The sequence below is a fragment of the Diabrotica undecimpunctata genome, chromosome 8 (genome assembly GCF_040954645.1).
Source record: "Diabrotica undecimpunctata isolate CICGRU chromosome 8, icDiaUnde3, whole genome shotgun sequence".
Lineage (NCBI taxonomy): Eukaryota > Metazoa > Arthropoda > Insecta > Coleoptera > Chrysomelidae > Diabrotica > Diabrotica undecimpunctata.
This window is the reverse complement of record NC_092810.1, coordinates 64,893,869-64,909,485: the sequence shown is the minus strand read 5'-3', so window position 1 is coordinate 64,909,485 and position 15,617 is coordinate 64,893,869. Positions and strand designations below refer to the sequence as shown.

The 15,617-nt window shown below is 32.6% G+C and overlaps 1 protein-coding gene across 2 annotated transcripts in view; it reads left to right on the top strand.

Moving 5' to 3' along the window:
* trc (Serine/threonine-protein kinase tricornered) overlaps positions 1 to 15,617 on the top strand; it is a 427,668-nt gene that overhangs the window by 123,548 nt on the left and 288,503 nt on the right. The window lies entirely within an intron of this gene.

The window sequence follows — 15,617 nt, the reverse complement described above, 5'->3', positions numbered from 1 at the left end:
TTAATAACTTTTTTACTTTCCATTTTACGAATAAAGTTGTACACAATTTAATTTTCTACAATTAATGTCTGATAAAATTTTCTGTAGGGTTCCTAGTTTACGAGATACAGCGCGAAACCCCTTTGCCTTATTCCAAGATGGCGAGTACTCGAGAACCCAGTCAAGTTCGGAGCGCTGTGAAATCCAACGAGAGTCCCAAAAGAAAATGTGTTCAAAAATTTTTAGTTTTTATTGTTTCCAACTTTTTTATTTCCCATTTTACGATCAAAAGTAATAGGAATAAATTTGTAAATTTAATTTGCTATAAATACTTTTGATAACATTTTTTGTAGGATTACTTACTTGTTTACGAGATACAGCGTGAAAACGCTTGCACTCCTTTTTCCAAGATGGCGGCCGAGGGACAAGGGTGGCGACCCCTCACAAACTTGAACTTAAGCTTATTCTTACTCCCACCACCAACACATAAAAAAATTAAATTGCGTCCTCTCAAAAATGTAACCCTAATGTAACTTCTCAATGGACTATTATCTATTATGAGTTAAAGCTGATTTGGAACCGTAAAAAAAATTTAAGTTACTGATACGGAATAACAAAAACAACTTGATGTGGATACCAGTCCATAAAAGGGATGGCAAGCTTAAAAAACTCATCTTTTCTCAAGCCAGGACCCTTGTGTGGATTAAGCAAAAGTTTCCTAAAAATGGAATTCCGTATCTGGGAACATAATCAGTTATCCCACTACTTAATGCGCTAGAAATGAGACAAGAAGATTAGTAAAATTCTTGCGTGGAACGCCAAAACCCCTTTTTGAAATGAGTAAAAAAGAAATTAAATAGGTACCAAACCTTCTCACCGAAAGTTGGTTGCTCTATGAAGTATCACAAGATGGGCAAACCAGACAGTGGGAACTGCCGTTTCGTCGAAAATAAAAGAAACGCACAGTGTGTACTGTGCGACTGCATAATATTGGTTTGGAAATTATTATTTTTCTGCAAAGTTCCAAAAACGAATTACTCTTACGCTCCGAAAAAAGAAAAATAGAAAACTTAGCCCTTAGAAATCTGGTCAATTTTGCTAACATTACAGGCCTTTTAGTTCAAATGGGTTAGGCTTGTGCGCAAAAGATCTTCGAGATACAGAAAAATTAAAAGCTTATACACTATTACAATCTACAAATTTCATTCCGTGGTCACATTCTGAGATACCACAAGTTCTATCTACTCTGATTTGAACACGTCTCGGCTTTGAAGTCCTGCCTGTTGTTGTTCAGCAATCTAGAAATATTAAGGACCCAACAGTAATAAATAATACTTCTCAGTATTAATAGCTCAAGTATCCTGCTATTACAGATTTCTTTCTTTAAAAAAAGAAGAATTATTCTAAATAGTCGAAGTGTATACTAAACCCATCAAATTTTGGGTAGTATATATTTAAAAAATATATATTTAGTTGTTATAATTTAACATAACTATTTATTATATGGTGCAGATAAATAAATATTGATTGTCGGTAATTCGCAAAGTTCTATTTTATTTACTATTTAGTTTGTTTACTATTAATATTGGCTATGAGTACGGGTGCTTGGTTGTATAGTAATTTCCAGCCACTTTTAGTCTGTCAAAAAGTAACTAACTTCGCAAAAAAATAATTACTAAATTCACTAGACAGTTCGGACTGGGATTAGCGAACCGAGTTTAGTAACTCTTATTCTTGTTTTGTCCTCATGCCTTTTCTTTTTCTTAAAGTAAATGTACTAGTATTTCGAAGCTTTGTAGATAGGTCTGTCTTGGCCAAGAAAGAACTCTAGAAGAAGAAAGAATTTGGAATCAACAGGTCTTCTGCTTCCCGTGTTCCTACTTCTTTCTTGCTTGCGGTGTATTGAAGAACACTATTGAATTTGGGGTTAGTAAGTTTTTCTCTAAATGTTTTCTTAAAGAGTGTCTAAAAAACGACCAATGCAATATAAGATTATTGCTCTTGGCAATTTAAGATTATTGACTATATCCAGAGATAGGTGTCTTTGGCTCATCACATAGAAGCTTTAATAAAAGAAGTACTCCAATACAAGTACCTTACGTAACCTTAGGCAACTTTTCACCCATGGTATTTTTTATTTAGACCAATGTGACATACTTTGGAAACCTTGAAAACATATGGATGCTTTTTTTTCGAATCTACCCAGTATTCTTCCCCTTAGTAGTCAAACTCTTCACTATTTGAGTTTTTAGGTCATTTTTATGGATATGTCGTACTTATTTTTTGTCTGTTTTCTTTTTCATTAATGAATTTTGAATTTTTTATAAAATTTACTTCATGGTTATTTCATGGGAATTAATATTCTTAATAAAAAAAAGCATAAAAAATCAGTCTAAAATTTTTCTTTTGAGGAGCTGTTGTACTACGAAAAATGTCAAGTTGACAATATTCCCTGGAAATTAAAAAACAGTGTTGTGCCTTTATGTTTTGTTTTATTGTTTATTAATTTTGTATTATACTATCGCTACTTTTAGCGTTTTTAGTCATTTCTGTTATACAAGTAAATATACGTTCTCAGCTTGTTTAGTGTACTAGTTTAATGTGATGTCTCACTTCTTGAATATTGAAAGCAATTGTTCATTGTTTCAACGTGTTTATGTAATGGTTTGTTATTCTTAACTGTATAAGGATAAAGTCTATTTCCTTTTAATTTGTACTTTTGTATGTTTTTGCAAATCTCAGAGCTTTCTCGGATCTTTCACTTGTTTCGTGATTGCCGATAGCGGTATATGGTTTTGAATAATGAGAGTTTATAATGTTTTTACTATTGAATGAGATAATTTTCTAGATATATTATTACAGATGGATATTGAAATAGAAACTTATTGTAGAATGGACTAAACGTGTCTATATTTTTAGTTAATTATATGAATTTCACTTTTAAAGCGTTTCTGGATAAAATTATTATATCAGATGGGAATGATAACTTTGGCTGATTTGTTAATCATCCGAATGATGTAAATTATAGTAGCCATTGTGTAACTGGAATTATAACAACAATTCTGAAAAAAAAAAAACGGAGAAATCACTTAAAAAAGAGTTAATCGGTAGAAGGTAGCTGGAGAGATGAAGTGTGGTAATATATTGTCTAATTAATTATTAATCATTTATGTTCTTTCCCGCTTTTAAAGGTAATGGATTTTGACAAGAGCTATGAGTCATGCCGATACAGTACACAAGTTTACCTGTTATTTACAAGGTCATAGCTCTTGTCAAAATCCATTACCTATAACGCAAAATCTACCTCGTTAGTTTGTCTAGTTGGCTACAGCATTGTGTATGTATTTTCTGGCTTTCCAGCTGTTAACACCTAAATGACCTGACGACGTCTCTGTCGTGTTTTGCAAAATTTGATCCCAGCGACAGCTTGTCGCGAAGATAAGATAATCGGCTACGGCTGATCGTCAAGAGATCTGGCTGAAATCAACCCTCCTGTTGGAAAAGACATTCTGTTTAAAAACGTTGAACAAGCAAGATGTATTAATATATTTGTAACATTTATTTTTATTTTATTATTACAACCAATTAAGTTTTTTTATATATTTACATTTACATTTACATAGAAGTATTAAACAGTTTCATTTACCGTCTTGAGTTCTTTACTAAAACCACGGGAAATCCTTATCATATTAATCAACAAGTAACTGGAAGAATTATTCAAGATTCTGTTTTCCACTGAACAGTTACCATCACTTATGGTCCATCTTGTCGTACGCTTGCTACTTAAGATTTACATTTGATTTGTTTCAATTCGACGGAAAACTACTTCTATCTTAATTGTTTGTTATTAATCACTATTTTGTACAACACACACAAAACATTTATTTGTTTATTTTACTTGGTATAAACGCGGTGGTGCAGGGTTTTATTCCTTATTTTACATTTAAAAATAACTAATTTGATATATTTTTAAATTATTCTTGCATTCTTACACTACATCACTCAGTGTATATATTTTTACATCTTAATGGGATATATTTAGTATCTTTGAATAATTTACATACACTTTTGGGTTCTATAACCAATACAGTTCTCAATTTGCGACTCGTAATCACACCTTATCGTCATTTCTACATCCTTTCTGGATAGATTTTGACATATTTTCTTATTTTACAACTTTTGGGTACTTTTTATAAACCGATCCGGCTTTCCAGAGATTCGGACACACTTTATAAATAAATAAAGCTACATCTAAAACACTTTTACTACTCGTTTACACATTTTTCATTTTTTATGCTATTGCATTACAACAATCTTTTATATTAACAATTGTTTTATATCCGTATAAGCACAAAAATTTACATTTAGTTACATTTTCATTATTAAGTTAAAACTAAACATTGTACCTTACTTATTTTACATTTAATAAATTTGCTTGTCACTATGGCTGAAGCAGCTGATAATGCTAAAATTAAACGCACAACGCATTCAATTAAGGACACTATAACTCGTTTCTTGTATTATTTGAACTCTGTCAAAGAGTTACCTGCAACTGAAATTAACTTTAGGGATTTACAGTTACGCCTTGAGAAAGTTGAGAAGCTCTACACAACAAATACATCTACTACTCATGACAGAGAACGAGCATCTTTTGAAAATCCAATATTTTGTATCACTGGCCTAACTAGAGAACTTCTTGCCAAACTTTCGACTCCTCCTGCTGGTCAGACATCTCAATCATCTTCACCTTCCACAAGTGAAGTTAACATTTCTCAACAAAATATAGGTTTACCCACTATTAATTTACCTTCGTTTGAGGGTGACTACGAGATCTGGTTATTTTTTCGAGACACTTTCAACTTTATCATTCATACAAATTCCGAACTTTCAAACAAACAAAAATTTCATTATTTTAGACTATCCTTAAAGGGCATTGCTGCAGACACAATACGCAATCTTGATATTTCTAAAGCAACATAAACCACTTCTGGTTAATAACCACATCAAAAAGCTCTTTAATTTACTTAACATTTCTAGAAACTCACATCATGATTTGCGAGCCTTAGTAGACGGTTTACAATGACATCTACGATCTCTTGAATCGTTACAGATAGACATTACAGGTTGGGATCCTCTTATTATCTACTTAGTCACTACAAAACTGGACAACACATCTCACCGCGAATGGGAACAATCATTGAAAGATAAAGCTACAAATTTACCCACATTAAATGAGCTCACAGATTTCTTAAAGGGAATATGTAGAGTTCTGGAATCTCTCAATAATCATGATGATAAATTTTGCACCAAAGCAACATCTTTTGTATCTACGAACAATAACAGCAACACTTTAAACTTCATTATGTTCACAAAATCATATTATTTATTCTTATCCTAATTTTACTAAATTACAACCAACCTCTCGCTTAAATGAAGCAAAATGTTTAAAACTTTGCATCGATTGTTTACGTTCTGGACATCCTACTAAAAACTGCAAATCTTCTGGCTGTCGCAAATTTGGTAAACCTCATCACCAGCGCCTTAAACCTTTTCGGAAGTGGTGAACAAATTAGCGTCAAAAAGACCAGAGAGTATATATCTCTCAAGCCGATTGACTCGCGAATTCCAATTTAAAGTTGCTAATCCACTTTGGATTTTATACTGCTGCGTTTTAAAAAGTTCTGGCTGGAGTGTTTCTTTAACCATGAACCTACTAAATTAGTCACATCGAAGTGAGTTCGCCAGCCCGCTGAGCCATTGAGACGCTTTGGTACAGAATTACGGACAACGAAAAACATAAGCAATGGATTCGTTGATTTAATAAATTTGTGGAAGTCTAAAGATTCTCAAACTGGGGAAACTTAGCTAACTTAGTCGGTCTAAGTCAACTGCGAGACTAGTGTAATCGATTATAGCCTGTCGATTATCGGGTTTTTGACGAATAGAACAGCATTTCTGTGGTCAGAACATAACACGATTGTGAAGATTATTGACCGTAAACCAACACCATTATATTCTTAATTATGGGGCAGTCTTATAATCTGGAGACGATATTTTATTGTTTCACTGATGGTAGATTTATATTTCGAAAGACCAAAGGAAAAAATACGATGAGTGGAAATCAGAAATAAACGGACATGGCGATAGAAAGACATAATCACAAATCTGAAACATTTTCGGTCTAGAATACACTTTCTGTTCCTTTTGTCATTAACGAATTATGGAAAAAATCTTATTTCTAGTTATGACAATAACTGCAGGAGCTAATGAAAGAACGGTTCAAGTGCCCTATATTAGAGCCTCCGACTTCTAATGTCTATTTCTCCAGTCAGCCATTGCCAACCGTTGACAGTGATCTTTACCAATTTTTCTAGCATCTTCGTCTACACCATTCCTCTATCCAAGTTTTAGATGGAAGGATGTTGGTTTCCATTCTACCTCCCCAGGCTGTCACATAAGGATTTGTCTTAGTCTTTTTATTTTTATGAAATATATCACACCTTTACCACCACATAACTGTTTGTATTTGTTGTATATCTCCTCCTTCAAATTCCCTTTTCACAGATGTCGCCGAATGTTCTCCCAGGAATCTTCGTTCAAATATGAGCTGGTTTTCATCTGCCCATCTACCATCTTTAGATGGTTCATGTTTCCGATCCATTCGTCAGCACTGATGGTATAAGGGTTTTGTATACTGTCATTTTTGTTTTCTGGTTTAAGTTTCTACACTTTCTCTTACATCTTTCTCTACACCCCCCTCCCTACACACATATATACACATGCACACATACACATGAAATTTAGATTATATATTTTATAAAAAAAAGCATTTTACAGAATGTTCGTAGTTTCTATAGTTCACGATAGAAACTTAAAAGCTGATCACACCCATATTTTGAGATGGCGACCGTGATACATTGAAAACTTGAAAATGAAGTTCATGGCAACTTGACAATTAATTAATCATTTAGAGGGAAACATGTACCACATGTAGATTTTCTGTACAATTCTTTAATTTTTTAGATATTCTATGCTGACTATGTGCTTTATAAAATATCGTAAAATCTGTCATTAAAATATAAAAAATACAAGGACATCTCGTTAAATATTAATTAATAACCCAAGGGGAATATTCTGTCGGTCCAAGGGTAACTATCGTACACCGAAAGAATTTTAATTTTTTAGGTATTTAATGGTGACTATGTCCTGTTCTTGCTAAAATATAAAATTTTTTAACGTAAAACCAAATTTTCCATTTACTGTCAAATTAAAATTTGTTCATGAAGTAAGGGGAAATTTATATCTTATAACTTACATCTGACATTTTCGTGAAATAACAGTAACAGAATAATTTATTTGTTTCAGGTAAATATAATCGTACGATGTTGTTTCTTCACGAGTAGATAAAACACCAAGATTATGTAAGTGTTTAAAATTTACATACAATTCTTTTTACAAAACAAATAAAAGCCGACATTTATTACATAATAACTTAAAAAAATAGGTCAGAACAATTCCCAATTAAAATGAAAAATACAGCAAAGATTTGATTTCACGTACAAAGCGTCTATGTATCTGTTGATACGTATTTCGACTTAATAAGTCTCATCAGAACAGTTATTCATAGCCGTTCTCAACGTGAAAAATAATCTTTTCTGTCTTTTAAGAAGCAACAATAAAATGGCTTCATTATGGACGCAATAGCGACATCTGATAGAAAAATCGGCTATGAATAACTGTTCTGATGAGACTTATTAAGTCGAAATACGTATCAACAGATACATAGACGCTTTGTACGTGAAATCAAATCTTTGCTGTCTTTTTCTGCTGTATGAGTACAAGAAACAAATTCGTTAAGGATTTCTGCTTAGTTGATAGACATGTCGTGGAATGCAAATTTTAGATTCCCCATGTCTCTATTAACATCTTTATCAACGTCTGTTATACCTTGCATTTATAGAAGGTTCAGATTAAAGCAGAAATCTGAATTTGTTTCGAAACTATCTTACCGAATTCCCAATTAGTTCAATGGCAAAAATGTTTCTTTTAAGTATTAGAATTGAAAGTCGAATCTTCTGTTAATAATAATAATACTCAACGTTTTTTGCGTTACACTATAAGAAACTGTAACACAAAGCCCGTAGCGGAAAGTGGAAAATTTTAACTTGGGTTTTTCAATAATTATTTTCTTTGTTTTATTTTTTCTTCCCAGGACTCTTAAGATATCATTTTAGTTTGTGAATAAATACGAATTCTTATTAATCAAGATAAAATAGCTTTGAGTAGAAGTATTTATTTTAAAGTAATTATTTTTCACGTTTTCCAAAGATGGAGATAAATTAGAGTTGGGTAATAGTATCATATATATTTGTCAGTGTGTTTTGTACTATAGTCTAGTTAGTTGCAGTTGGCAGCTCATTACAAATGTAAATCTTTAAACTACAGGTAAAGGTGGTGATCAAAACCATAAACCATTGCCGTACGAATGCCGATGTAATTGAAAGTTATTTTTTTTTTTTTAAAGTTCCGATATACTTAATAAGAAACTCTAATATATATATAGTACATAGTTTTGTTCTGAAGCTATTTTCTTGTGGCATCTTAATGCAATTACTATTTTTATTGTGAAAAGTCACAATTTATCCTTTTCCTTATCTTGTCTTGGTTTTCAACAGGAAGAGTTACCTTTTTTTAAGAAATTCCTCTATAGCTTACACAACATTTATGGTTCAAGCATGATGGTACATCAACCTATTTTATCAGGAATGTATGTAATCACTTAGATACAGTATATCCAAATCGTTGGATAGATAGGGTAGCTACAAAACATTGGCCTGCTCTATCGCCAGATTGAAATCCTCTATATTTTTGCATTTGGAGTTTTCGTAAGTCCTTAGTTTATTTTACTCCCGTCGAAAATGTTGCTGACAAGAGGAATCAAATTATAGCCTGTTGTGGAACAATAAGGAATACATGAGACATATTTGCGCAAACACCACAATCAGTGCGGCTGAATCTTGGGTCACGTGTGACGTCATTATAACCATTTGTTATAGCTTTGCGCCTTTGCTTTTTGTTTTTCTCTGGTTTAACGTTATCGTATTGATGTTTTATTTTTTGCATAAAAAGCCGCCTCATATGAAAAATAAACAGGAGAGATTTTTTTTACAGATTAAACGAGGAAATATTTCATGGCGTGCCATTTTTTTCTTTAAAAAAATTCAGACTAATATCCGTATGCGCGCCAATAATGCATATAGAATTCGTAATTCCATGTCAAAAAATGCGCAATAACCACTTCTTAAAACTTACCAAATTTCAATACCCCCTATCTCAGAGAGGAAGCATTTGCGGACATACGTTTATATAACAAACTGTCATTATTTTTTCAAGCAGAATCACTCCCTGAAGTTTGTCGCACATATTTACTAACACCCTTCTTCTTCTTCGGCTTTTCCCATTATGAGTTCGCCGTTTTCGTCCTCCACAGCACTCTATTCTCCCAGTCACCTTCTCTGAGGTCTCTATCTATCATAGCATTTCCGACGTATGTTTTCCATCTTGTAACAGGTCTTCCTCTCCGTCTTCTTCCCGGCGGGTCCCAGTTTAATATTCTTTTCGGCCACCTATGCTCTGGCATTCTTTGTACATGCCCGTGCCACTACAGGGCTCTGTTTTCCAACTTTTTTGTAATTGAGCATTTTACTTTCATTCTGTTCCATATTTCCTCCGTTCTTATTCTATCCGCTCTTGTGATTTGTAGACATCTTCTCATAAAGTCCAGTTCAACTGTTCTTATTTTATTTCGTATTGTTGTTGTCATTGGCCATACTTCCGCTACGTATAGGGTAATATTCATCACTATGCTTTGAAAGATCCTCTTTTTGTTTTCTTTGGTTAGAGTGTTGTTCCATATCACTCCATGAAGTGCTCTTGTGGCTTGTTTCCCCGTACTATTTTCATTTCTATATCTTTCATACAAGTACCTCTCGGCTAATCATTGACCCTAAATACTTAAAAGCCTTACAACTCTTAATAGTCTCTTCTTCTAAACTTAAGTTCAAATCTGCAACCTCGGGTCCAATACATAAGTATTTGGTCTTGCACATATTTATCTTGAGTCCCCAAAGTTAATATTCTTCCTTTAATTTCCTTATCATATATTCCATATCCTCCCTGTCTTGTGCAAAAATGACTTGGCGATCTGCGAAAAGTAGTGAATGTAATATATTTTCTTGTACTGGTATGCCCATTGTTCCGCATTTTCTATAACATCTTTTCAAAGCATGATCTATATATATATATATATATATATATATATATATATATATATATATATATATATGTTAAAAAGTGTAGGTGAGAGACCACATCCCTGTTTGAGCCTTTTTGTAGCGGTGATTGTTTTTGTTATTTCATTACTTAACTTTATTTGCACTTGTGTTTCTTTATACAGTCTTTGTGTTATATTCACCCATTTCTCTCTAACGCGCATTCTTCTCATTGCTTCCCATAGTTGTTTCCTGGGCACGATATCGTATGCTTTCTCTAAGTCGATAAAGGTCATATGTGTTTCAATGTTTTTTTCTTTGTTCTTTTCAATCACCTGTCTCATAATGAATATATTATCTAAACATGATCTGGCTTTTCGGAATCCAGCTTGTTCTTCGCTATAATGGTCCATATGTTGTTCTAGTTTAACTAACACCCTGTATACTACGAGTATTAATAGCCAATATCTAATGCCCATTAAAATAAAGGACAGCGCTACATAATTTTTCGGGAGTATATAATAAAAACGTCAATCATTTGCCTTGTGTTGACTATGGAAAGTAAAGGATGCGTAACATAGCGGAAATAAATAACTAGTGATTGTTTTAATAGACAATGGTTTAGGTTTGAGTGGAACAATGCGAATTTTGCACTGAACTATTTTGAAACAAACGGTAATGTCTGTTAAGGTCAACACATTTACACTGGGAACGAAAGCGTGTCAAAAATATCCGAGGTGCGGAAAATTACATTACGTACAGCTGTCATTTGAATGCCTATTTTCTTTTGAGTTAATACACTGCTCAAAATTTTGGGCAAGACATTTTACTTCGATAATTTAAACAATAATCTTTTGATACTTATCTTGTTGGCTGTCAAAAATAAATTTGGTAAATCATATCGACAATATTAGCCAGCAGATAAAATGAAATATGGTAAACGTCCTAACGTGAAGCAACTGAAGAACTTTCTAAAAGTAATATAACACATATGATGTTACCTTTAAAAATTTCCGAAGTTGAAATTGAAACGTCAAAATCTTATTTTAAAGTAAAATTGTGGCTTATTCACAGTAAATTAAGTAAATTGTATTAAGATGACACAAGACAATAGCTTCAGAACTATTACTTTGTACAAACTGGCTCTTTTTAGCATCTTTTGTTTAGCGTTTTATCTGGATGTTCCATGTTTTTTTCAAGAAATTGAAATTGAAATATATGTGTGTGTGTATAGCAATTTTACTTCGTACTTCATCATTGTCCATAGATTGTAAAATTCACTCAGTAAAATTGAAACACTACCTTAAATTTATGTTTCATACTTTTCATGTTTCTAGCAGATTTTCTTAATAACGGCAGGAAATCGTAATTACTGTCAAGAATTATTTCTTTTCAGGTATTATAAGCACTTTGTGCTGCAAAATCTACTTCTTTATTTCCAATATGTCCAGCCTGATCCTTAGCCCTTAAGAGTAACACTTTTTTTCGTTGCACACATTGAGAACCATGTTTTATGTTTAATTTCTAGTATGATCTTGATTTCAAGTTTTTAAGGAGAGATCCAGTAAGTGCATGCAAACTGTGTTGGAATCCGAGATTATAACTGCATCTGTTCTTGCATTTCCAATATATATTAATTAAGTACTTTATTTCTATGTTTCCAGCATAAAAATTGTATATGATTGTGTATATGTATATAGTCTGGCAAATATTGAATGAAATTAGTCATTCGAAATCACGCGCCGTAAGTGGTGAAATGTAGCCGGAATAACGTGCCCATCATGAATTCTAAGAAAGTTTAGATTCGATAATTGGCGGTGCGTAATAAAATGTGTTTCCTTGCTGGTCACTTTACATTGTAACAATAAAATATTATATTTCTGCTTATATTAAAAATAATACAGTAAATCTAGTTTATAAAATAAGTTTTCATTTACATTAATAATGTGTAGACGACTGAGCTATGAGCGGAAGTCGACTATATACGTAAATATGTAAAATACTCAAATTAGTATATTCTTTTTATTTCAGAAGGATATTTAATTATTTAGTCCGTCAATAGAAAGAGTACTAGCAACCACAGGTGCTTGTTTGGTCTTTATGTACATAATGTCTTCTAAAGATATGCCAAAACGTGTTTATTTGGAAGAAATTTTGGAAAGTCATGCATTGCATGAATCATATTGTTGCATATAATATACCCCCACCAATTGGTTATAAGTATTGCGTCTACGGCAGTAAATAAAACGAAACGCAAGACTCGAACTTTAGTTTTGAGAAAAGTTTAATTCCTTTGAGTGTCCAATAAACCAGAAGTCTATTTTTACTAACGGAATTAATCAATATCCTGACAGTATGTCGAAATGTGTTTACACAGCAAAATAAAGACACAACAAATGAATGAACAGCTGAATCAGCAGATATGGTGCAACTACAGAACGAAGCAAATTATTTCATTTTATAAGCGTCAATAAAAAATTAAAAATTCTGTCAAAGAAAGAACTGGAATACAAAGTAAACGTTTAACTTGCATGGTATGGAACAGGAATGATAACACAGCTCAACAAAATGAAAAATTTGATGCTTGAGAAATAAAATTATAAATATTTTTGATGCTCTGATTTCAAAAATGACTTATTTTTTTCATAGTAGTTTTTATTTGGAATCAATTGTATAATTTTATTTTCGCTCTAAAAGATCAAAGGCACCTGGAAATCACCAGACGGACTTACACTAAATATGATAGATAGATAGAAGATAGAAGTACTCAAAAATAAAAAACAAAAATGGAGAATATAAACAAAATAAAAACATCAAACTAGAAAACAGGCTAAAACATGAAAACATAAATGAAGAGTGGGAAGGGTGCAGAAACATCATGAAAGAAACAGCTGAAGAATTTCTAGGCATGGAAGGTAAACTAAGAAGAACAAGAACGAATTACTGTTTTGCCGAATGTCAGATTATAACAGAAAGAAAAAAACAGCAAAGACATGAAAATCCAACGTAGAAAGAAGAAAGAAAATATAAACAAAGAAATTCGATAACTACAAAATCTAAGTAAGTCAATAGAGACGAGAAAATTTTATCAGAAACTGAACAGAAGCAAAAAAGTATTCAAACGAAAGAAGTCAAGAGATGAGGAGAGTAATATATTGACAGAACAGCACGAATAACTAAGAAAATGGAATTCCTGAATGCGACCGAAAATGTTTTAGATTATATTGATATATTATATGTAGACTGTAAAGCCTGTTTCTTCTTCGATATTATTCTACTAAATTTTTTAAATTATAGCACCATCTTTTTCTTGGTCTGCCAATACTTCTTCGTCCATTTGGTGACTTATCTCGTGCTATTCGGACTATCCTTTCCTCTGTCATTCTACTAATGTGTTCGTTTCACTCCTGTTTCCGTTTTGTCACCCATCCATTTATGTCTTCTATATTGCATGCTCTTATGTTTTCGCTTCTCTCCCTATCCAACAGACTTTTACCTGGTATTGGTCGGAGTATTTTCATTTCTGTTGTTTCTAGTAGTCGTCTCGTTTTAGATGTGTTAGGTCTTATTTTCCACGTGTATGTTAATATAGGTCTAATTGCTGCTTTATAGATTCTTGTTTTTGTGTTTTGTCTTAGGTGTTTGTTCTTCCAGATTGTGTCATTAAGAGATCCCGCCGCTTTATTTGCCTTTAAGCTTTGTTGTCGTACTTCTTCAACATCTCCGTAACTAGTTATATCGATTCCCAGATATCTAAACCTATTATCATATTGTATTTCTTGGCTGTTGTATTGAAGATATGTGTTAATCTTTGGAACTCGTCTTCAGTCGGCGATTAATGCGGCATCGTCTGCATAACATAATATTTGGATTTCTTTGTTCCCCATTCTGTAACCGTGACCTTTACGTACTACTTTCATCCTCGTATTTCATCCATTATTATATTAAAGAGAAGTGGGCTTAACGAGTCACCCTGTCTGACTCCTCTTTGTACTGGTATACGCTGTGTTAGTTTTCCATTTATCTTTGCCTGTATTCGATTATGTAAGTAAATGTTTTCGATGGTTTGTATAATATCGATTGGTATGTTTCTTTTATACAGTAGGTGTAAGACGTCTTCGACTTGGATGCGATCGAAAGCCTTTGTCAGGTCTATAAACATAGATATGCTGGTTTATTGTGCTCGATGTTCTTTTCTGTGATTTGTCTTAGTTTAAATACGGCGTCTACGCAGGATCTTCCGGATCTGAATGTTTGTTATTCATCTGATAAAGTTGTGAGTTTATTGATTTTGTTGGTTAGAACTTTTGTGGTAAGCTTAAGTGCGGTGTACAGTAGATTTATACCTCTATAATTGTTGGGGTCTTCTTTATCTCCTTTCTTGAACATTGGTATCATTATGCTGTTACTCCATGCGTCTGATATCTTGCAGTACAATATTAGTTTTTGTATAAGTTTTGTCATCTCTAGGGTTATACTTTCTCCTCCGTGTTTTAGAAGCTCGTTAGTTATTCCGTCTTGTCCTGGTGACTTTCTATTTCTGAATGAATTTATGGCTATCTCTAGTTCCTATAAACTGATTTCTATTTCGTGTCTTAATTCAGGTACGTTATTGCGTTAATTTTTATTTTCATTTCCTTTAAACAGTTCCGTCAGGGATCTTTCCCATTGATTTGCTGGTATGTTATTGTATTCCTTCAATTCTGCCATTTCTTTCCGTTGGTTTCTAATGAATCTCCATATTTGTTTTTGTGCCGTAGAAGTCGCTTTCCATCCTTTTTGTAAAGTGTTCCTAGTGTTCATTTTTTGTTCTTCTTACCAACTGCTTTGTTTCATTTCGTATTCTTCTATAGGTGTCTCTGGATTCTGGAGTATTCGATGTTTTGTACTTCGTGTAGGCCTCTCGTTTCTCTTTACATTTCTCTTTTATTTCTTTTCTGAACCATGGTGTATTGTTGTTTTTTTTGTTTAGTATGACTTTGCGTTTATATATATATATATATATATATATATATATATATATATATATATATATATATATATATATATATATATATATACTGGAGATTAATACTCCATACTTAATATACCATATGCCAGACGCTAAATCAAAAATAAATTCTGCGCTACTGACGCGCTTCTTGGTACAACTCATAGGGACAGCTAAATTATACGATAACTTACGAGATCACGCGTATGACCATTTCATTATTTCTTTGCTAGAGTATTAGATGTTTGATATTCGTCACTTCTCCACAAGTTGAATGACAGAAATTATAAATGCAATGCTTATATACCATTCAAGTTAGTAAATCAATATTGGCAATTTAAATAACACTAAGTGTTAAAATTAATAGTAACATCCTC